Source organism: Carcharodon carcharias, chromosome 8 (assembly GCF_017639515.1).
Source record: "Carcharodon carcharias isolate sCarCar2 chromosome 8, sCarCar2.pri, whole genome shotgun sequence".
In the NCBI taxonomy this organism is placed as follows: Eukaryota; Metazoa; Chordata; class Chondrichthyes; order Lamniformes; family Lamnidae; genus Carcharodon; species Carcharodon carcharias.
The window spans coordinates 65,022,703-65,048,280 of record NC_054474.1 but is presented as its reverse complement, the minus strand read 5'-3'; positions in this window follow the sequence as shown (position 1 = coordinate 65,048,280).

The following is a 25,578-nucleotide window of genomic DNA, read 5'->3' as shown; positions in this document are numbered from 1 at the left end:
CCTGCAGGATTATCTTTCTTCTCTGCAGGAGCTTGGCAACAATTCTGTCTGAAAAAATCAGAACTTCTAACCTTCACATGTCTTCAAAGAACCAAGAGAGAGAATCCTTCAGGCCTGAAAGGCTTTCCGTTCTCCATCCGAAAGGACTGGTTAAAAATAAATGATTTGTTTCTTGCTGATCTGTTAATAATCTAAGTGCATGTCACATCCCTCGGAATCATAATTTCTAGCGTCAATGTATGTTTGCGTGTTTGGAAAGTGGGTGTTTGTTGCTTTTACATTTCAAGTGCTGTGAAAATGAATGTTTATCCTTTCTTTTGATTTAAACTTACAAGAAGTTTTTTAAACTGTCACATCATGAAGAATGGTTAAAACATTCCTTCTCAAAAGTGCATCTTATTGCGGTCAGCTGAGAGGAGAGAAAAAGGTAAAATTATCCCAACACCTTTCTCCTTTCTTAACATGTTTTACAGGATGGTGCAATTGATTTTAGCCACTATTGTGTCTGATTACATAAACATTTAATGAAAAGATGCACAATGGAGCTTCATGTTCAGCCTGCCTGATAGATTTAAAGTGGTATGCACAGTGGTATTAGCAATAATTTGCATTTTTATAGTGTCTTCAATGTAACAAAACATCCCAAGGAGCTTTACAGGGTCATTGTGGGAAAAGATTCGACATAAGGAAACACTAGACAAGGTGATCAAAAGCTCGGTCAAAGTGGTAGGTTTTAAGGAGTGTCTTCAACGAGGAAAGAGAATTAGAGAGGTTGAGAGACATGGGCAGAACATTCCAGAGTTTAGGTCTAGGGAGCTGAAACACAGCCACCTATGATGAAGCAGTTAAAATCAAGGATGCTCAAAAGGCCAGAATTGGCAGAGGGCAGAGATCTGGGTGGCAGGGGTTGGGGTTGTGGTGGTGGGGGGGTGGGGGGGGGTGGTGGTGCTATTGGTGTGGAGCTGAAGTAGATTAGAGATTAGAGCTAAGGAGTGGCAAAGCTATGGGGGCATTTGAAAACAATGATGAGAATTCGAAAATTGAGGCTTTGCTTGATTGCTAGCTAATGTGAATAAACAAGCATATAATTTGAACTACCTTAAGTTTGCAGAGGATAGAACATGGGAGACCAACTAGGAATCCACTGGAATACTCAAATCTAGACATAACAAAGGCACTGGTGAGGGTTTCAGCAGTAAATTAGGGCCAACGATGGAATTAGGTGATATAACCAAGGTGGGAATAAGTGATCTTAGTTATGGCATGGTTATATGGTAGGAAGGTCATCTTGGGGTTAAATATGACACCAAAGTTGTGAAAATTCTGTTTCAGTCTGAGACAATTACATGGGTGAGGACTGGAGTTCTAACCAGGGAGCAGTGTTTGTAGCAGGAACCAAAGACAATGGCTTCTACCTTTCCAATATTTAATTGGAAGAAATTTCTACTCATCCAATATTGAATGTCAGGCAAGTAGTCTAGCAATTTAGAGACATGGAGGGATCAAGAGACATGGAGGAAAATTAGAGCAGGATATCACAGTGTACATATGGGAATTAATGTCATAATTTTGGACGGTGTTGCCAAGAAACTGCATGTGGATGAGAAAAGGAGGAGACCAGGAATCTATCCTTGGGGGACACCAAAGGTGTAAGAACCAGAAAAGAAGCAACTGCAGATGATTCTTTCACTATGATTAGATACAGCGTAATGAAGTCTCATCCAGACACACAACGGTGGGGAGGTGCTGAAACAGAATTTTGTGTTCAACTGCATCAAAGGCTGCAAACTGGTCAAGGAGGGATAGTTTACCTTTGTCACAGCCACATAGGATGTTATTTGTGAATTTGATAAGAGCCATTTTTGTGCTCTGACAGGGCAGAAACCTAATTTGAGGGAATCACACAAGAAATTGAGAAGGTTGAGCAAGAATTTTGGAAGTAGCAACAAGTTCAAGAACTTTGGAGAAGAAAGGGAGACCCAAGATGAGCCTGTAGGTAGTTTGCAATGATGGAGGGGTCAAGGGTTGTTTTTTTGAGAGGAGTGGTGAAGGCAGATTTGAAGTAAAAGTGCTCAATACCAGAGGATAGGTCAATGATGCCAGTTAACTTAACAGCCAAGAAGATAAATTGAGTGGTCAGCTGTTTAGTAGGAATAGGGCTTAGAGAGCAAGAGGTAGGTCACATTGACAAGATAACCTCTGAGAGGGCATGAGGGAAGGAAGGAGAAAAACATGGAAAAAGATATGAATTCAACATTAGGACAAGTGAGAACCTTAGAACCCTATGGGCTAGGAGAAGCATCAAGGCAGCTGAGTGGATAGGGTGAATCATTGTAACAAAGAAGTTCATGAACTCATTGCACTTTTAAAAAATTCACTCAAGGTGTACGGGCATTGCTGGTAAGGCCAACATTTATTGCCCATTCCTAACTGCCCTTAAAGAAGTGGTGGTGAGTTACTTCCTTGAGCCACTACAGTCCATGTGGTGTAAGTACATCCATGTTAGGGATAGAATTCCAGCATTTTGATCCAGCAAAGATGAAGGAGCAGTGATACATTTCCAAGTCAGGAAAGTGTGTCACTTGTAGGAGAACTTGCAGATGGTGGTGTTTTTTATGCCCCTGCTGCCCTTGCACTTCTAAGTGGTAGTGGTGGCAGGTTTGGAACGTGCTGTCAAAGGAGCCTTAACTAATTGTTGCCGTGCATCTTGTGGATGGTAAACAGGGCAGCCAAGGAACACCAAATGGTGGAGGGAGTCAATGGTTAAGGTGGTGTCGATCTGATGGGCTGCTTTATCATGGATAGTGTCATGTTTCTTGACTGTTATTAGAGCTGGATTCAGGCAAGTAGGAAGTATTCCATCACACTCCTGGCTTGTGCCTTGTGATGGTGAACAGGCTTTGGAGAGTCAAGAGGTGAGTCACTTGCCACAGAATACCCAACCTCTGACCTCAGGTGGAATTTAATGTCTCTCTCCCACCCTCAGAGTGGGCTGGGAGCTTGGAGTCTGGTGGGGTGAGGGGGCCCCTCCTGCTTGGGCACTCTGAGCCCAAAGGAGGGAGCTGCCACAGCAAGGGCTGCCCCTGCGAGAAGATGCCCTCCTGCCCTTTATACCAAGGTTCCTCCCCTCTCCTTCGCCAGGACCTGCCTGACTGACCTTAGCGACCCTGCCCCACTCACAAGCACCCTGGGGGCTCCAGCAATGATCCTCAACCTCAGGCCTACTGCAGTACTAACTAGTGGCCATTGTTCCCAGCAGTGCTGCTGGTACTAGAGAGCTGCAGGCCTTTCATTGGCTGGCAGCTCTCAAAGCCAGGAAATTCACTTTGTAGGACCCAGGAATCCCGATGGGAGACAGAAGAGTGACTGGGATTGGCTCTGGATCTGATTGGGTTGGCTCTGCTGCTCACCTTTAATTTGAACCCCTCCTCTTGAAGCCACAATTATTATGTGGTTGGCTCGGGTGACCCCCACCCCCCCACCACCCCCCCACCCCTCCCCCCTCCAGGACGTTAATGGTTATGGATTCACCAATGGTAATACGTTTAAATGTCAAGGGGAGGCAGTGAGACTCTCTCTTGTTGGAGATAGTCATTGCCTTTCACATGAGTCGTGTGAGTGTTGCTTGCCACTTAGTAGCCAAAGTCAGAATTTTGTCCAGCTGTTTCTGCATGTGGATACAAATTGCTTCATTGTCTGAGGAGTTGCAAATGGTACTGAAGACTGCAATTATCATCCCCACATTATGATAGAGGGAAAGAGACTTGATGGAGCAGCTGAAAATGGTTGGACCTTGGATACTACCCTGAGGAACTCCTGCAGCAGTGATGTCCTGGGCTGTGATGCATAGTCTCCAACAACCACAACTACCTCTCTTCATGCTAGGTATGACACCAGCCAGTGGAGGGCTTCTCTCTGCAACCCCATCCCACAACCACCCCCACCCCATCCATCCCTCCAATTGCTACTGATTTCAATTTGTTATAACTCTTTAATACTACACTGAGTCAAATGCTACTTTGATGTCAAGGGCAGTCACTCTCACCTCACCTCTGGAATTCAACATTTTTGTCTATGCTTGGCCCAAGGCTGTAATGAGGCCTGGAGCTGAGTGGTCCTTCCTGGCAAATCTAAAACTGAGAGTCAGTGAGAAGGTTATTGGTGAGTAAGTATCACTTCATAGCATGGTGGATGCCATCTTCCATCACTTCTGATAACTGAGAGTAGACCAATTGGACAGTAGTTGGGCAGATTGGAGTTGTCCTGCTTTTTGTGGACAGGAAATATCTGGGCAATTTTCCACATTGTCGGTTGGCTACCAATGTTGTTGTTGTACTGGAATAGCTTGGCTGGGGGCACGGCTAGTTCTGGAGCGGAAGTCTTCTTAACTATAGCCAGGATATTGTCAGGATCCATAGCCTTTGCTGCATCCATTGTGGTCAGCTGTTTTTTGATTGCACGTGGAGTGATTTGAATTAGCCGAAGATTGGCATTTACGATGGTGGAGTTCTCAGGAAGAGGCCAAAATAGATTATCCACTTGGCATTTCTGGCTTAAGGTGGTTGCAATTGCTTCAGCCTTGTCTTTTGCACTCAGTGGGGAAGCAATGGCGCAGTGTTATTGTTGCTGGGGTAGTAATCCAGCGGAATGCTCTGGGGACCCGGGTTTGAATCCTGACACAGCAGATGACAAGATTAAATTCAATAAAAATCTGGAATTAAAAGTCTAATGATAACCATGAAACCATTGTGGATTGTTGGGAAAATCCCATCTGATTCACTCATGTCCTCTAGGGAAGGAAATCTGCCATCCTTACCTAGTCTGGCCTACATGTAACTCCAGACCCACAGCAATGTGGTAGACTCTTAAATGCCCTCTGAACAAGGGCAATTAGGGATGGGCAATAAATGCTGGCCTAGCCAGCAACGCCTACTTCCCATGAGTGAATTTTTAAAAAGCTGCTGAGAACTGCCATCATTGACAATGGGATGGTCTTGGAGCCAACTCCTCCCAGTAGTTGTTTAATTGTCCACTACTATTCATGACTGGATGTGGCAGGACTGCAGAACTTTGATCCAAAAATCCATTGGTTGTGGGATCATCTTAGCTCTGTCTATAGGATGCTGCCTGTGTTGTTTCTTGTTTGTTTTTAATGATGCACACATTGTAGCTGAGCTAACTTTATTGATAATACATTTTCCAAACATAAACACATATCTGCAGTGTCTGAACTCTATCAACACAGGCTCCAACGTGTGCTATCTGACTTTCAACCCCAAGGTCAGGTGGTCCCATATATAGTACAGAATACCAATTCAACTACGTTCAGCTATTATGACACTGCCTTGCTGCTCAACATGCATATAATCCTGTGTTGTAGTCACATCAGGTTGGCACCTCATTGTTTAGGTATACCTGGTGCTGCTCCTGGCATGCTCTCCCACACTCCACTGTGAACCAGGGTTGAACCCTTGGCTTGATAAAATGGCAGGCTAAGGGATATGCCAGATGATGAGGTTACGAATTGTGATACTATATAATTCTGTTGCAGCTGGTGGTAATCCACAGGAGGTTTCCTTGTCCATGTTTGACGTGATGCCATGAGACTCCATAGGGTCCAGAATCAATGTTGAGGATTCCCAAAGGGGAGAATAATTTTTTTCAATCAAAGGGCCTGACTCTGGAACTCACTGTTTGAGAGGGTGGTCGAGGCAAAAACCCACATTGCATTTAAAACTTACTTAGATATGCACCTGAAGTTCTATAACCTACAGGACTACGAACCAATGATAATAAGATTAGGCTGACTAGCTCTTTTTTGACTGGCTCAGATACAATGGGCCAACTGCCCTCATTCTGTACAGTAATTTTTTCCAAGTTCAGAGAGTAGATTTCCTTCCCTAAAGGAAATTAGTGAACCAAATTAGTTTTTTAACAACAATCCAATAGTTTCATGATCATTGTTACTAATGGTAGCTTTTTATTACAGAGTTTTATTTAATTAACTGATTTTAAATTCCATGGTAGGTTTCAAACTTATATTTTTGGATTGTTAGTCCAGGTCTCTGGATTAGTGGTCCAGCAACATAATGGGGAGCATTGTCCAATAATGCTTTAAGGGGTCTAACCGGATCTGGCAATGAATGGTTAAACTAGCTGTTCACCAAAGATGTTCGAGTCTGCGTCTCTTGGACATAAGCAAGCAGAGATGAGGGGTATGCAGGGGAAAAATTAGACTACCTTAAGAATGAAAAGAACCAAAGCTGTCAAATACTGCAGCTTTAGAACAAGAACACATGAACAGGGGAAAGGGTTCACCAAAATAAATGTGTACCTGACAAAAACAGAAGTTTGCAGGTTAAAGAGCAAATTAAATTTTATTTATTAGCCACAGGATTCATACCTAAGCAAAATGATATCAAGGTAGAGAACACACAAATCATACAGAAATGCAGCTAAAATACTAACATTCACAAACTGATAAGAACTTATAAAACACCAACCTGAATGATCAGTCAAGTACAACTCCCAGTAAAGGAGAGAAGCTAAAGACAGATCTCAGTTTAATTGAGTCCAATTTCCCATAGCTATCAAAAGAAGTATGGTGTTAAGTGAGCATCATACTTCTATGAAATATCCATTGTTTGTCTGCTACATAATATTTCCCCAGTTCAAATGATATAGCTGAAAGCAAATTACAAGCTGCTTCAAATTCAAACTAAGCTCACTTGTGCCACCTGCTGCTCACTCTTAAAAGGTTACTATTTTGATGCTGGAAAAATTTGTTTGATGGACAGTAATAGTACTGCTCTTTTTGTCAAGATATTTTGCCTCTAATTTTTTTCCCACTGTTTTCTGACCTCTGATCTAAAAATATTATAGCTGAAGAAAAAGACAAGTCAAAGCTTTATGTCTTGCATTCTTCAGAACACTTTGCAAGAATACCAATATAGAGGGAAGACAACAATTTATACCACATGTGAAGAAATTGCTGATTGTGGCAAGTGGACTCTGATTGGTAGAGGCATTGCCATGGATAATGCACCAGTGATGATGGCTGGCAGTTAACTGCCAAGCATTGTTTGAATTTAAACTGGGCAGCTTGACCCTGATTGGTCGAGGTATTGATCCTTGGACCCTTGGACTATAGCCTGATATAGAGAATGATCAGAGGGCATACAGAGCAAGTCAGTTGCTAGAAGAGGGAGGATGAGGAGGGAGAAATGCTTTGAGCAGGGGAATATATTCACCTGGGTTGTTCAGGGAGCAATTTTCCTACCTGACTGTCAGTAAGGAAGAATGTGTGCGATGTCTGTGCTTCATCAAGGATGTCCTCACTGTAATCTGCCACCTACTACAACTACATCTGCGACCACAGAACAGGGAGAGACCTCATTGTCCTGGGCTTTGGGAGTGACTGTGGCCATGAACTTTTGTGTGTCTGTTCCTTGCAGGATGAAGCTGGGACTTATTTGCAGCATCTCGCAGTTTGCTGTCCACTATTATGTAACATTAGTCATTGAGGCTGTCAATGCTAAGAAAACTAACTGCATATCACTCTCTCTTGCCAGAGAGCAGCAGGTGGAGTGAGCATGTGACTTAAAGGGGATTGCAGGCTTTCCCATGGTGCAGGATACCATTAACTCCACGTATATCACTTTGAGGGCATTGCACCTCAACACTGCAACTAAAAGAGTTTCCACTCCCTATACGTCCAGCTGGTATGTGCCCATACATAGAGAATCATTCGCATTGATGGTTAGCATCCTGGTGACAATCATGATGCCTTTGTTTTGCGGCAGTGACATCTGCAATAGGGCCACCAAGGCAAACCAAAAGGTGGCTACTAGGTGACAGGAGCTATCTACTGAAGTAATGACTCCAGTGTGTAGCCTATGCAAACATGGGCAACATGCATACAATGAAAGCTATTCTGGTTCATAATGTAAAAATAATAGCCAATACAAAATAAGCATTCCAAACCATATTTATAAATCAAACCATGTCATATTGCATAATAACATTAACTAATTATCCTTGTGCAAAATCACGCTCTGGCAAGCTGGCACCTACACAATCCTTGTCCCCTGTCCTGTCTGCAGGTCACTCATGCCTGGTTTCTCACAGTGTGCAGTTCTCACCGCTACACTATCCTCTGAATTGCATGAAGTGTAAATATCTGAGCTGATGGCTGTAAATGTTAAATTGAATGACAATGTTCTTCATCATCAGTGTTTTGTTGCTCATCCACATATTGCTCTCCCTCCACTGCCAGTTGGCAATTCTTTAAAAGGAGTCAGGTACAAGGGTAAAGCTGTGATGAGGGGAGGCAGGGAAAGTAAGAGGCATATGATTACACCATCAGCAGCTTGTAAATCAGAAGAGAGTGTAGAATGAGTGGGGAGTTGCAGATGAGATGGGGAATTAGATATGAGGATACTGTTACCTTCTACAGTTTCAGTCCCACTGCTGGCCACGCCTCAGCAATTACTACTGCAATGATGGCCATCACTGCCTACTCCATGAGGCTAATGATATGCCTGTTGCCCTCCAATTGGCTCCTGCTGTCTCCAAATATGTGTCACTTTGTCCTGCAAGACAGAGGGAAGTGTATCAGTGAGACTGGTGCAATCTGGGTGATATGGCTGTCATGTTGAATAGCTGTCAGTCTATGCAAGCTGTGAGGTGTAGATATGAGGCTTGCAGCAGTGCTAAGTGTGTGAGAATGAGATGCAGCTATGAATGTTAAGTAAGTGTCCTAATTGATTGAGATTGTTGGTAGGTGAGTGGTAGGGTTGAGTGCATTGAGCAGTGACTGAGGCTGGTGTTGCAGTTGGTAGGAGGTGATTTTTGAAGATGCATCCACTGACCTTGATCACTCATGTAAAGTCATTGAACTATTTGCTGCACTGCATCCAGGTCACAAGGTCTGACTTCTGGCACTAACCTCCACAACATCTGCTCCAACTATTCTGAGAGTTTGTCTGTAGCATCTCCTGGGCCCTGTGAATAAAGCACATCTCTCTGACCTTACACTCCCTCTACTAAGGCCTCCAGTGCAGCAGCAGGCGCATCTTCTCTCCCATTTGTGCCATTATTCAGTCTTTTTCCATTTCAGAGCGAATCGTTCAAGGACTTTCACCGCCTGCTCCAGCCACAGAGCACTTGGCCTATAAGAGGTATAGTCTGGCTTTGAGCAGTGCAGCCTTGTTTCAGCTCATGCAAACTTCTCACAATTTTGGGTCCCCTCATGAGTCATGCTGCAATTCAACAGCATGGTTAGCACAGGCTGCACGTTACACATATGACAATGAACAGGTAGCATGAATTGCATGACATTGAGCAGGTGCAAGATAATCGTGCATAGCAAGGCCTGTGCCGGTTTCTGGGAGCTTTTAACCCCTTTAATTCCCCTAGCTTGTTGATTTTCTCAATTGGGTTGCTTATGGAAGAAAAATAAGAACATAAAAAATAGGAGCAGGAGTAGATCATTTGGTCCTTCGAGCCTGCTCCTCCATTCAAGAAGATTATGGCTGACCTTCTTGTGTTTTGATTTCCACATTCCCATCTAACCCCGATAACCTTTGATTCCTTTGCCTAAAAAGAATCTATCTACTTCTGCCTTAAAAATATTTAATGACCCCACTTCCACTACCTTCTGAGGCAGAGAATTCCAAAGTTGCACAACCCTCAGAGAAAAAAAATTCTCCTCATCTCTGTCCTAAAAGGGCGACCCCTAATTTTAAAACAGTGCCCCCTGTTTCTGGACTCACCCACAAGAGGAAACATCCTTTCGACGCCCATCTTGTCAAGGCCGTTCAGGATTTTGTATACTTCAATGATATCACCCCTCACTCTTCTAAACTCCAGTGGAAACAAGTCCAGTCTGTCCAATCTTTCCTCATAAGACAAACCACTCATTCCAGGTATCAATCTAGTAAACCTCCTTTGAACAGCCTCCATTGCATTTACATCCTTCCTTAAATAAGGAGACCAAAACTGCACACAGTATTCGAGGTTTGGTCTCACCAATGCCCTGTATAACTGAAGCATAATATCCTTACTTTTATCTTCAATCCCTCTCATAATAAAGGATAGCATTCCATTAGCCTTCTTACTTACTTAATTACTGTACCTGCATACTAACTTTTTGTGATTCATGTACTAGAACACCTAGATCCCTCTGCACCTCAGAATTATACAGCCGTTCTCCATTTAAGTAGTACTCTGCTTTTTTGTTCTTCCTGCCATAGTGAACAACTTCACATTTTCCCACATTAAACTCTATTTGCCAGATCTTTTCCAACTCACTCAACCTATCCAAATCCATCTGCAAACTCCTCATATCCTCTTCACAACATATTTTCCTAGCTATCATTGTGTGATCTGCAAATTTAGCTACAATATCTTCACTCCCCTCACGTAAGTCATTGATGCAAATTGTAAAAAGTTGAGGCCCCAGTACAGACCTCTGTGGGACTCTTTTGCCAGTCGGAAAAAGAGCCATTTATGCATACGCTCTGCTTTCTGCCAGCCAGCTAATCTTCTATTCATGCTAATATATTACCATTATACCATGCGCTTTTATTTTCTGTAATAATCTTTGATGTGGCGCCTTATCAAATGCCTTCTGGAAATCCAAGTACAGTACATCTACAGGCTCCCCTTTATCCACTGCGCATGTTACTCCTCCAAAAAACTCCAATAAATTGGTTAAACATGATTTTCCCTTCACAAAACCATGCTGCCTCTTCCCTATTGCTTTGAGCCTATTCTAAGTGCCCAGCTACAACATCTTTAATGATCGATTCTAATAACTTCCCCACAACAGACGTCAAGCTAACTGACCTATAGTTTCCTGTTTTCTGCCTCCCTACCTTCTTGAAAAGTGGAGTTGTTATATTTGCTACTTTCCAGTCTGATGGAACATCTCCAGAATCTAGCAAATTTTGGAAAATTAACACCAGTGCATCGACGACCTCATCAGCCACCTCTTTTAAGACCCTAGGATGTAGTCCACCGGGATCAGGAGACTTGCCAGCCCGCAGCTCCGTCAATTTGCTCAATACCGTTTCCCTGGTGACATCAGTTTCACCAAGTTCCTTTCTCCAGTTCATCTATTACTGTAACTGGAATGTTTTTGTATCCTCTCTAGTGAACACAGAAGCAAAATATTTGTTCATTTTTGTCATTTCCATATTATCTACTATTAACTCCCCACTGTCACTTTCTAGAGGACCAACACTCACTTTACTTACTCTTTTCCTTTTTAAATACCTGTAGAAACTCTTGAAATCCATTTTTACATTTCTAGCTTCCTCTCATACTCTAATTTCTTTCTCCTGATTAACCTTTTAGTCATTTTCTGCCATTCTTTATATTCTGTCCAATCATCTTTGCGGAGTTGTACGCTTTTTCCTTAAGTTTGATGCTTTCCTTAACATCTCTAGTTGACCACGGATGGTGGGCTCCCCTCTTAGAATTTTTCTTTATAGTATGAATGTACTTATCCTGAATACTCTGAAATATCCCTGAAATGTCTGCCACTGCTTTTCTATTGATCTATCCTCTAGCCTAGTTTCCCAATTCACTTCAGCTAGCTTAACTTTCATCCCCACATACTTGCCCTTATTTAAGCTTAAGATACTAGTCTTAGGTATGCTCTTCGCCCTTTCAAACTGGATGTAAAATTCAATCATATTGTTGCTGCTACCTAGGGGTGCCTTTATTCTGAGGACGTTAATTAATCCTGTCATGTAACACAATACTAAATCTAATATAACCTGCTCTCTGGTTGGCTCCAGAACATGCTGCTCTAAGAAAATATCTTGAAAGCATTCTAAGAACTCTTCATTCAGGCTACTACTGCCAATCTGATGTTCCTAGTTTTTGTGTAGATTAAAATCACCTGTGATTATTGCCATCCCTTTATCACAAGCACACAATATTTTCTCTTGAATGCTTTGTCCTACACTGTGGCTATTGTTAGGGGGCCTGTAGACCATTCCCACTAATGGCTTTTTTCCCCTGCTATTCTTCATCTCCACCCAAACCGACTCTACATCCTGATCTCCTGAACCAAGATCATCTCTAACTATTGCACCACTACTCTCTTTGATTAACAGTGCTACCCCTCCATCTTTACCTAGCTTCCTATTCTTCTTGAATATCATGTACCCTTCAATATTAAGGATCCAATCTTTACCGTGCTGCAGCCACGTCTCCGTAATTGTTATCAGATCATATTTATTCACTTCAATGTGGGCCATCAATTCATTTACTTTGTTATGAATGCTATGTGCATTCAGATGGAGAGCCTTTAGTTTTGTCTTTCTGTTACCTTTGTAACATCTAGTCTTGATAGTTGATGTATTCTTAGGTTTTTTCTCTCTGTCCCTTCCTGCCATTCTCTGACCCTTATTTCTCATATTACTATTTCGGTCTCCTGTCTTGACTCCACACCTTGAATTGCTGTCTCTATCCAAGCTTGATCCCTCACCCCTCTTGTTCAGTTTAAAGCTCCTTCTATTTCCCTAGTTAAGCGATTTGCAAGGACACTCGTCCCAGCATGGTTCAGGTGTAAACCACCCCAACGGTGCATCCCCCACTTTCCCCAGTACTGATGCCAGTGCCCCTCAAACCGGAACCCACTTCTCCCACACCAGTCTTTGAGCCACATATTTGTCTCTCTAACCTTATTTGCCCTATGCCAATTTGCAATTGGCTCAGGTAATAATTCAGAGATTATTGCCTTTGAAGTTCTGCTTCTTCATTTGGTACTTAGCACCTCATACTGACTTTGCAGAACCTCTTTCCTAGTTCTACCAATGTCATTGGTACCTACATGGACTACAACAACTGGATTCTCCCCCTCTCACTGCAAGTTCCTCTTCAGTCCTGAGCAGATGTCCTGAATCCTGGCACCGGGCAGGCAACACAGCCATCTGGACCACGCTCTTTGCTGCAGAGAACAGTGTCAATCCCCCTCACTATACTATCCCCTACTCCCACTATATTCCTTTTTACTCCCCACTGTACAGCAGTGCAATGGCCAGCCAGCTCATCCACCTTGCCTTGCCTTCGCCTTCATCCAGACAGGTCGTGAGCACCTCAAATCTGTTTGACAATTGAAAAGCCTGAGGCTCCTCCCCTACTGTCTGCTCGGTCCCATTACCTGCCTCACTGACAGTCACATCCTCCTGTCCCTCACTGCAAACAAAAATAGATAACCCTCTTCTAAGAGGTGTGACTGTCTTCTGGAACAAAGTATCCAGGTATTTCTCTCCCCCCTTAATGTTACACAGTATCTGCATTTCAGCTTCCAGATCAATAATCCTGATCCAGTCTTACTCAAGATGCTTACACTTCCTGCAGTCATGTTTGCCATGGATCGCCTTGATGTCCAAAAGCTCCCACATCTCACAGCTGCAGCATAACACCTGTCCCGCCATTCTAATTAATGTTACTAAGTTAATTTACTTCAATTACTTCCTTCCTACGTATGCTACAATTTACTGTGTCTATTGAATGCCAGTACCAATGACAACTAAAGGTTATATGCTTCTTAACTACAAGGTATGTGTTTTGGATTTGTTTAAATTACTTTAAAATTAAAATCAAACAATAAAGATAAAAAAGCAATAAAAATAAAGTTTTCAAATTTTGCTTTATTATCTTAAAGTTTTCTTTTTATTTATAGATCTACCTGAACTTGCCTGTCCTAAGCTGGTTTTTCACACACTGTCCCTTAGCCTGAGAACTTACCGGCCAATCAACTTATTAGCTTCCTGTGATGTCCTGTTTTCTCTTTTTCCCAGACTGCAGCCTCACAGCAGCTGAAACTGTGAAACAGCGGGCTGCTCAGGTCCACACCGACTGTTTCCCAGCAAAGTACGCCGCTCTGCAATCTCCATTCTGTATTTATAGGCGCTGCTCAGGTCCGCACCAACTGTCTCCCAGCAAGGTAGGCCGCTCTGCGATCCCCAGTCTGTATTTATAGGCGCTGCTCAGCTCCGCTCCCACTGTCTCCCAGCAAGGTAGGCCACTCTGCATTGTCCGTTCTGTATTTATAGGCGCTGCTCAGCTCCTCACCGACTGTCTCCCAGCAAGGAAGGCCGCTCTGCAATCTCCAGTCTGTATTTATAGGTGCTGCTCAGCTCCTCACCGACTGTCTCCCAGCAAGGGAGGCCGCTCTGCAATCTCCAGTCTGTATTTATAGGTGCTGCTCAGCTCCTCACCGACTGTCTCCCAGCAAGGTAGGCTGCTCTGCAATCTCCGGTCTGTATTTATAGGCACAGCTCAGCTCTGTTCTGACTGGCTCCTGCACACCTGCTCAGCTCTGCTCTGACTCCCAGCAAGGTAGCTGGAAATGAAGGAAATAGTTCACACATCCATCACCAAGAATCCACATAAAGGTAAGACTTAGAAGATCATTCACAACACAGGAAAAATGCATAAAATAATTCATTTTGAGAAGCCCCCACATCAGAAAGTGAGAAACATAGAAATTTAATAGGGTAATGATGCTCTATGACTTACACTGGAACACAAATGATGGAAGGTTTGCCAAACATTTTTTGCACAATGTGCTATTTCTGTTGTTTGTTTTTAAAGTAATTTTCAAAATTTCACAATACTTAAGCAAATATAAGTAAGGTTTTAGTACTTCGAATTCTATGATTTGTATGCCATTTTGGACATTGTATTTGCAATTCTGTTAATTTTTTCTGTGAAAACCAGAAACCAGTAGAACTGATCATTTCTAATAATGTTAACACCAAGAAAGAAAGGGGTAAGAATGTTCATACTTGCATTAAACAGGTGACCAACACCATGCTTTCTGAAGCAAGCAGTTTCACCACATTCCCTTGGACAACGAGTAACAGCAATATGGGTCTCTGGGTTGGCACAGATTATTGGTAATCCCCCAAGCCCACCAACATATCTTTCCCTCCCCTTTCAGCAGTCTGAAGGGATTACTCTTTCCATAACACCCTGGTCCACACTACAATCTCCCCAACACCCCCTCCCCTTCCCACGGCACCTTTCCATGCAAGCACAGGAGATGCAAACCTGCTCTTTTACCTCCTCTTTCCTCACTGTCCAAGGCCCCAAAAACTTCTTCTAGGTGAAACAGCAATTTACTTGCACTTGTTTCAGTTTAGTATACTATAGTCGCTGTTTACAATGCAGTCTGCTCTACACTGGGGAGACCAAATTCAGACTGCTTGACCATTTTTCACAACACCTCTTTTCAGTCCATTAGCGTGATCCCAAGCATCGGTCACCTGTCAGTCAAATTATTCACATTCTTCTCACACTGACCTCTCTGTCCTTGGCCTTCTGCAGTGTTCCATTGAAGCTCAACATAAGGTTGCGGAACATTGCTCATCTTTCAGTTGGGCACTCTACAGCCTTCTGGACTCAACACGGAATTCACCAATTTCAGACCATAACCTATGCCCCCATTTTATTTCCTTTAACTTTGCAAGATTTGGATTTAGTCTCATGTTTCCCTTGTTTTTGCTTTTGGACAGCAGCTTTTCATCATTCTACCATTAACACATCTAGACAAATGTTGGAATGGGGTGGGATCATAAAATGCAGCATGTGGTCTTCCTGCCATCTCCCTGCTCACCCGCAACCTGTCTCCCATTTTTTGGGGGTAGTGGAGGTGTAGGATGGCTCACCTGCCATTGGGCCTATTGAGGCCCATAGGCGGCCAATTAATGGCCACTTAAGTGCCTCATCCCGACCCTGCTGCTATTTTATCCACGGCAGGGGAAGGCCATAACCAAGTGGATAGACCTGCAGCTTTTACTGTGTGGGTTGGCGTCAGGAAAGGAGGGTGGGCCACCTTGTTTGGGGGGCCCCTGTAGCCGTCAAATGTAACCACTACCCACCCCCACCCCCCTGCCCCCTTTAACCCTCCTGCTTGACCTTTGAATCCTGGCCCCCAATCTCCCTCACCCAGCTTGCTGGGGCTTCCCAGCCCAGACTTACCTTAGGACTGGCCTCCTAAACTTTCTCTTCTTTGGGCACTACCTGTAGTCCCAGCAGTGGCCACAGCTTGAACCTGGCGCTGTTGAACCACAGAGTTGCCAGCCAATCCAACTGAAATTTCCTCCCCGAATAGGGGCGGAAATCTTACCCTGAGCCAACTAGTGCCCTGCCATGTGTAAAATGGCTGCAGGGCAGCCTGCCTTTTCATGGGTGGGCTCCCGAATGACTTATTAGTCATTGGGCAGGGAACACAGTGCTCTGTAAAGTCCAGTCCATTGTTTCTTTCTTCACAGATGCTGCCTGACCCATTGAGTATTTCCAGCATTTTGTTTTCATTTTGATTTCCAGCATCTGCAGTATTTTGCCTCTATATAAGTGTTTATATATTAAACAGGCCGGATTTTGCCCTGATCCAAGCACAATAACCTCCATCAAAACTTGGTGAAAATCTATTATTTCACCCATGTATCAAATTACATCTGCTTGTAAGGGTAGAAACCTGGAATCTAGCAAAAGATGACTTTTTAAAAATATTTGTTCATGGGAAGTGGGCATTGCTGGCTAGGCCAGCATTTATTGGCCATCCCTAATTTCCCTTGTTCAGAGGACAGTTAAGAACTATCCACATTGCTAAGGATCTGGAGTCACATGTAGGCCAGATCAAGTAAGGACAGCAGTTTTCTTTCCCTAGAGGACATTAGTGAACCAGATTGTTTTCATGACAATCAGCAATGTTTTCGTGGTCATCATCAGACCTTTAATTCCAGATTTTTATCAAATTCATATTTCACCATCTGCCATAGTAGGATTTGAACCCAGGTCCCCCAACCATTACCCTGGGTCTCTGGAATACTAGTCCAGTGACAATACCGCTATGCTACTGGCTGCCGCAAGAAGCTAACAGATCAAAAACAGTCCTAAATATAGCTCTAGGCTGGTCACAAATTACTGACTCAATGTTCCATTATTTGAATAGCATCAGATTATGGCATAAAATGTAGGAATTTCCCTTCATTTCTTGCAGATATTGTGGGCTATTGTGGACATATATTGGTGCATTGCATTGTTACATCTAATTGTGAATTTAAAATTGATTTACAGTTGTCACGATGATGGGGAATTCTCACTGTACCTTCTGCAACCCACCCCCCTCAACTACCCCTGAAGCCCCCCAGTTGATGCTAGCATTTCTTGTTCCCTCTTCTCAGCTCATGTTGCTATCCTTCTTTCTCATCCCACTCATTCCATTGTGACATTTTTTTCTCCTGTCCCACTTCAGTACACTTCCAGCTCCCCTCTGACCCACTTGCAGTGCTCTGTGTTCTTCCTGTTAATATAATTTCCAGCATCTGAGCATCATTGCACACTATGGGCAGGGGTTCCTGATGCTGATGAAAAACTGTGGTGACAATTCCCGCCCAGAGCATACAGCAACATTTAAACTTTTAAAAAGCTGACTGTCAGTATCAAATTGTGGATGGTTGACTATGTATAAAAGTAATCATTGTGTGAGAAACTACAATTCTGACAATAGTCCAACAAAACAAAACTATGCGAAGAATTGTGCAAAGTTATTTCTATTATTCTATTATAAATTACTGATACATGAATACGTTATTATGATGAACTGATTATTTGCTTTGCAGGATAAACTGATTAAAATATTCCTATAAGAGACCTGCATTGAGAATGGCCAGCAGGTGGCACTTGCCATGGCAAAATACTGTAGCAAGTGGAACATTCATTCTTTCTAGAACAGTGACCTGAGACCTGAGAATCCTGTGGAGGGGGAAAAAAAAGATTTTTTGTTGAGATTGAATTTTGCTCAAATGAATCCGGGTGTAGACCGCCCTCTCCCCCACCGCACCCCCGCACCCCCCCCACCTCCCCCACCCTCCCACCCCCACCCCCACCTGAAAAGAGCAGTATTCCGTGTTCTCATTGCTAAAGGGTGGGAGAATGGGGATGCGGAGGGAGCGGCAATAAACAACAGTATAGGCAGAATTTCGAGGTCCGTGGGTGGGCCTAGGAGCGGCCGGGAAACGGCCTACTGCCCGCGATCCACCTCCAACCGCAATTTCATGCTGGCTGGTCAATTAACGGCCAGCCAACGTGAAAGGCAGGCTGAAAGACTCAGCGCTGCCTGGGTCAGAGGCAGGAGGAGGGTGAGTGCTGAAGTCAGTGCAGGCATGGGGGAGTGTGCAACGAAAGCTCCCTGAAAGCAGAGAGCTGCCTCAGGGAGCTGAAAAATTTAAAATCATCAAATAAAAATTTTAAAATGTAGAAAAATGTCCACACATCGGACTCACTTATCTAAATATATGGATTATAAAAATCCTGCCCAACCCTTTTTTTAATTAATATTGGAAACCTTATCCCACCCTTGGATGAGGTTTCTTCAAAAATCCAAAGGCTGCCGCCTGGCTGATTCACAGTGAAAACTGCAGATTAATTAATACATTAATAGGCCTCTCAATTGTTGGCAAGTGCATTACTGACTCTCACACACACCTGCCGATTGAAATATTTCGAGAATGTACAATGATGTTGGGAAGCCTGCCTAACATCATTGCGCGCGCTATATTACACTCGGCGAAAAATCTTGCCCTATGGAAATGTTCATTCAGGTATTCAAGAAATCTCCCAACTTCCCATATGGTCACCCTATCCCTGGATTATGCACTCATAGGCCTGGATTTTCACTCCCACCTTGTGGGTGCTGAGTCAACGTTTTCTGACTTGTCGCACACACCTTGGGACTAACAACCTGAGCAGAAATACCTGAGCGCAATTTAAAACCTGATGGAAAGGATTGTTGTCTTGGTCATTCTTTTGATACTTAACAATACTTACAAAATGTGCATGATACGTCATAATAAAACTGCTCAAATGTCACTCCCAACTTTACTTTTAAAAATTGATTGTGATCTTAACTAATAGGGTGTGGAGTTGTGAAATTATGGAACAGTTTAAGATGACATTTCTCGCTTTAGCTTGTGTCCAGTCAATATAGTGGTGGACTATTAACTACAATGTTGCAATATATGATTGCATTGCTGAGAGACCTCATAAATTGCATAATTACAAAGATCCAAATGAAGTTGAATTTTATCTTTGATATGGAAATAGGACAATACTTTCACAAGGAAATTCTGGCAATTCCAATTTAACAATCAGTGTTTAGTCTAATGGCTATTTAATCCTTAGCAATCGTACCTTATTTAATGAGTCAGGTACAAGATAGTGTATTTTTGATGTGCATTAAATGAAAAGTTCACAGTAAAAAACTAAATCTACTTGTCATCAGAAATGTCAAGCTTCACTGAAGTATCAAAGATGACACATTTTCTTGTGGGTTTTACAACAATATTGCCTTAAGTTCGTCATGGAAAACTAATAAATAAAGAATGTCTCTTTAAATGTTTATAAAACATTGTATTTGCAAATGCTCCAATACAATTACATGTCTGTCATTACTGCAAACTGAGAGGCCTTGCTTTCTTTCTCGGTACAAATATTTTGTACTTTTCTCTTTTCCTTTGCAGGTCTCCCTCTGTTACACATGGCTCCCTACATAAGCGGCCATGCAGAGACAACATGCTCAATGGCACTAAGCAATTGCCACTAGATGGATGAGAGCAATTTCAGGTTAATGAAATTTTGAGCAACCTTTCCTACTGCTGAGCATCTCTTCATGTTGGCACAGCCTTAGCCAGGAAGCCAACATGTGAGCAATTACATTCTATTACCCTGTAGTGCAAGTCATTCAAACATCAGCACTCTAATGTGCTAGTTTTGGCTTTGGGATGAAATCAGTTCAGCCACCCATTATACATCTCTCCAGAAATCAATTAAGTCACTTGAAAACCGGTCTAAATTAATTTCTAAGCCATCAACCTTTTCCTAAGTTATAGTTCCAGAGATACTCATAGTATGTGGTTCCAAGGAACCATTCTTTGTGTGAGCCTAGATGTTGAGGGCTAAAATTTATGTGATCTTTGGGACCCTGGAGTAGGGTCAAAAAGCAAGTCCCGAGCTTGTCAATGCTGACAGTGGGATCGCTCAGCGATTTTACTGAGGGTGGCATCCTTATTGGTTGCCTGTGAACCTGCTCTCCAGTTAAGGGCAGTTGCAGGCACAAACAGTGGTCCAGCAACTTGCAAGCCTCAGCAGCGCTACTGGAGAGATGGTCACTGCTGAGATAGGTAGGAGCCTCTTTTAATTGTATAAATTAAGGCTAAGGATATACAACTACAGGGCACTGATTGGATGATTACTTCAGTACCTATAATGAGGCACTTTCCAATAGCATGCCTGAGGCCTTCCATGGCAAGGATTGGAGCGCATCATCAATTCCCAAAATGACATTTTAATTTAGTTAGATAAGTTTCCTTTAAAGTTTTGTCTTTTGTTACAGTGACTCTTTAAGGGGCTTTGTTAATTTGCTTTTTTGGGGGCTTAAAAGAGTGTAAAGAGACACATATTGACACTGATGGAGAAGTAAAGTGAGGAGCTGTACATTTGTAACATTTCACTCTATGAAAAATTCTAAAACTGAGTAAAGATTGGCTTCTGGTCTCCCACTTCACCAGCTGGCTGTCAGGAGTTTAATGGCCTCAAGTCCCCAACAGGTAACTTTAAAAAAAATATTTAAAATTCAGGGGCCAAAGATCAGAGGGGGTAAACTGTCCAGGAAGATCTTTGAGGCTGCAGGGTCTGCCTTCCCTGCCAGCGACTCCTCAAAATGGCCCTTAATAGGACCATTAAGTTTGCAAACTCCATTGCCCCATTTTCTTGGAGCAGGCGGCTGCTCCATATTCAGTCCTGCCACTGGGAAAATGCCCCAGTGGCAGGACTGCATCAGGAACCTGTTATGATGCAGCTCCCCACTATTTTACCCATCATGCCAGCCTCCCAGTTCACCACCCCAGGGCAAGTAAAATTCTGCTGAGTGTCAGTATGCTATTTGACTACAGGGGGTATCACTGCCCAAACCTGATCCTTAGCAAAAATCCACATATGCACTTCCAAAAGAGGTCACTAGATAATAATTATGAATGGGAATGTTGGCCAATGCTCTGTTCCCTACCTTTGTGGCTCTGAATGCAATTACAATAGCCTATCTGCATCCTAGTTAAGGTCTGCTAACTTAACACAAGACAAAGATTGAACCCAGGATCTTCTTTGCCAATGCTGCCACCTACTCAGCTACAGTATCAGGGAGCTGTTTTTTTTTAACTAGATTAGAAACCTCATTGCCTCTTAGTCATAATTCAATTGTTATCAATTCAGCACAGTTGATTGTTCTGTCTGCGCTCAGCAATTAGCAGAAAACTCACCACAGTTGGAGATCAGTAAGCATACATATGAGGACCTTTATCAACCACATTCCACCCTAATGTGCTCATATCACCATCAAAGATTGGCAGTACTGCATCGCCAAGTGCAGTGTAATAGAGCCAATAGAGAGGATTAGGGACAGTCCAAGGGAAAAATGGAAAGAACAGAGATTGGTGATTTTCTGTAGTTGAGAGATCAAGCACTATTTTACACTGTATAGATTAGAACAGGGAAACCTTGGATACATTGGTGCTACAGCTTTGAATTAATACCGAAGTCCCTGTGCCATGTTGAAGCAATACCACAATTGTAGTTTTAATCCAAAATCATGTCCAACCTAACTCAGGAAATAAACAACGTGAGAACTCCTGGAGGACGCAGTCTCATCCCTTGGATTAGACATTATGAGTAATCATTCCAGCACTATGTACAACTCAGTTTAAAAGTGGCGAGAGATTGTTTGGACTTTTAAAATCTACCTATAGCTGATCTAAATATTTGCAGAGTATGACCTCTGCCATACGTGCACTATAAAGAATTATGCTTTTACTGTTGGAAGAGAAACTCTGGCTCTGCACATATGTGTAACCATATATGATCAGAGCTGCACCACTCCCCCCCACCGCCACCCTCCACCACTGCCCCACCAACCCCACCCCCCCAAGCAGGGAAATTGAAGTTCCAACCAAGCAGAAGGCAAGTGGTGTAAACAGGACACTAGCTGGCTAGAACTCATACTGCAGCTATAGATATGGAAGTATATGAATGCAGCATTCAATGTTGCAGTAACTGGTGTGTGACTGATGGATGGAGAATGCAAAGCATAGTTGGTCAAACCTAATTTATCATGCAAACCAGATTAACCTTCAGTGCCAAGAGTATTTTTCTAGCCTTTAAAACTTTTTGTGATTATCTTAAATGTTTGCCCTCTCATTACTGTTGGAAACAATCTATCAATATTCACCCTATCATGCTGTTGCAATTTTGTCAATCTACCTCTGGTCATTCGTCAGGTATCTTCTCATAACTGCGACCTCTCATCCCTGGTAACATCCTGGTGAACCTTTCCATTATTTTCATGTCAGTCCTTCAATGGTATGCCAAAACTGTACAAAATCCTCCAACTTTGGTCTAAGGTCTTGTATAGATTCAATATTGCCCTCTTACTTTTAAATCCTCAGTTCTATGACTTAATATACAAAAACAAACATTACATTTGTTTTAGAATAAAAACAAAAATACATGGAAAAACTCAGCAGGTCTCACAGCATCTGCAAAGAGGAATACAGTTGATGTTTCGTGTCCATATGATCCTTCATCAGAACTAAGGAAATATGGCCTTTCTACTTGTGATGCCATGTTTAATTACTTGTATCTCCATGCCAAGGTCTTTCTTCTCCGTTTGAGATAATACTATTTATTGTAAATTTCCAATCCCTATTCTTATTTTCAATTTCTCACATTTCTCGATATTGAACTACACCTGCCACATATTTGCCCAACCTGCAAGCATAACCATGTCCTCACACACATGCTGAGCCATTCCCAATACTGGTGTTGCATAATCATGCAGAATAAATTCAGCTACATGTTGCCCATATGCCACGAACAAATAAAAAAAATTCCAACATACTGGGTCCTCAGTATTGTTACATGTCACAAATCCTCTTGAAAACTTACACACTGCAAAATCATTTCCTCTACTATATAGCACAATCCCATTTCTCCCTCATCCCAGAATCATCATTACACTACTTCCACGCTTTGTAACATCCTTCTCACCAATGATACATCTCTACATACTACTCCCAGGCTCCAAGATTCACCTCCCATACCTTACACTGCATTTGACCAAGTGTGGCATCAAAGAGCCCTAACAAAACTGGAGTCAATGTAAATCAGGGGAAAACTCCCAGCTGGTTGTAGTCATATCTAGCACAAAGGAAGATGGATGTGGCTGTTGGAGGTCAATCATCTCAGCTCCAGGACATCACTGCAGGAGTTCCTTAGGGTAGTGTCCTCGGCCCAACCATCTTCAGCTGCTTCATCAATGACCTTCCTTCCATCATTAAGTTAGAAGCAGGGATGTTCACTGATGATTGCCCAATGTTCAGCACCATTCATGACTCCTCAGATACTGAAGCAGTCCATGTCCAAATGCAGCAAGACCTGGACAATATCCAGGCTTAGGTTGTCAAGTGACAAGTAACATTCACGCCACACAAGTGCCAGGCAATGATCACCTCCAAGAAGAGAGAATCCAACCATTACCCCTTGATGTTCAATGGCATTACCATCACTGATTCCACCACTATAAACATCTTGGGGGTTTCCATTGACCAGAAACTGAACTGGACTGGCTATATAAAAACTGAGGCTACAAGAGCAGGTCAGAGGCTAGGAATCCTGTGGCAAGCAACTCTTGTACTGACTCCGCAAAACCAGTCTACAAGGCAGAAGTGTGATGGAATACTCTCCACTTGCCTGGATGAACTCTCTTCAACCCTTTAATTTTCATCTTCTAACCTTTCACCACTACATGCTAAGCTTGAATTTTAACTCCCACATCCCAGCACCAACCTCTTTCCTACTCACCTCCATCAATATGTCCTCCTGCATGCTCCAACAACACTCAAGATGCTTGACACCATCTAGGACAAAGCAGCCCACTTGATTGACACCCCATCCACAAACATTCACTCCCTCAACCACTGATGCACAGTGAGAGGAGTGTGTACCATCTACAAGATGCACTGCAGAAACTCACCAGTACTTTCCAAACCCATGACCACTACCATCCAGAAGGACAAGGGCAGCAGATACATGGGAACACCACCACCTGGAAGTTCCCCTCCAAGCCACTCACCATCCTGACTTGGAACTATATTGCCATTCCTTCACTGTCGTTGGATCAAAATCCTGGAACTCCCTTCTTAACAGCACTGTAAGTGTACCTACACCACATGGACTGCAGCGGTTTAAGAAGGAAGCTCACCAACACTTCCTCAAGGGTAATTAGGAATGGGCAATAAATGCTGGCCCAGCCAGCAAAGCCCACATCCCTTGAATGAATATTTTTTAAAAGCCCAATCCTCCCAAAAACTATTTCTCCCACATCTGTAAATGCCCCAGTCCCAAATTCAAATATGCCTTGCTATTAACCAATACATCTAAACCCTGATATTCCCAACTTCAGTGCAATTAGATAGATATTTCATAATATACATTCATCAATCTCTCTTTCCTTATCTCCTTCATTTCTTCCAATGTTCACCTCATCTCACTTGCAACCACCGCCAATATCTCTTCAACCCTTTAATTTTCATCCTCTAACCTTTCGCCATGACTCACTAAGCTTGTATTTTAACACACACATCCCGGCACCAATCTCTTTCCTATTCACCTCCATCAATATGCCTTCCTGCATTCTATCCAGCATCTTTCTCCCTGTTATTTTATATTTCTCCATCACTTAACCCCAAACATTCCTCTCTGTCCACTACATATTAAACTTCAAGCTCATAAGAATACTTCCATATGGCAACATTCACTTTAAAAACCAATTTTTCACTTTAAACACTATAGAAATTTTATTTCATAAAGTTCACATTAATTTTTGGATCATAAATCTCTGCTATACAATAAAGAAACACAACATACAACTTCATTTCCAATGAATTAAATCAATTGATTTGAATTTCTATCAATTTCTCACCATTTTACATCATTATATTTTATTATTATTTATTCCTAACTTCAATAATACACTCCAATACACTATATAATTCTCTCCTTATCACACAACACATTGTATACGTGTATGCACACAGTCATGAATCATTGAGTCTGAAAACACCACTAAAGTTCTTACAATAATCTGTCAGCTCACTGATTCAATCCCCAGAAATCAATGACCAACTCCTTCCCCTTGCTCTGCTCCATCCACCCCTTCACTATTCCTGCTGCCTGCAATGTTGATTGACATTTGGGACTGGGAATATTGGCTTTGTCCATTATGTTCCTGCATCCATCCATTTCCCATTGCAGCTGCCTACCATGTACTTATTTTATGTCCAGTAGCCTGCTTACCCAGTTGTGTTTCATTTCCTGCATACACCCTCCCAATAAATTTCAGGTTCCTTGCCACCTACCTCTTCCAGTATCTGTTGTTGTCATTGTGCCAACTACTGCCAAATTCACTGCAAACCTCCATCCATTTGTCCCAGCCTCAGGCTT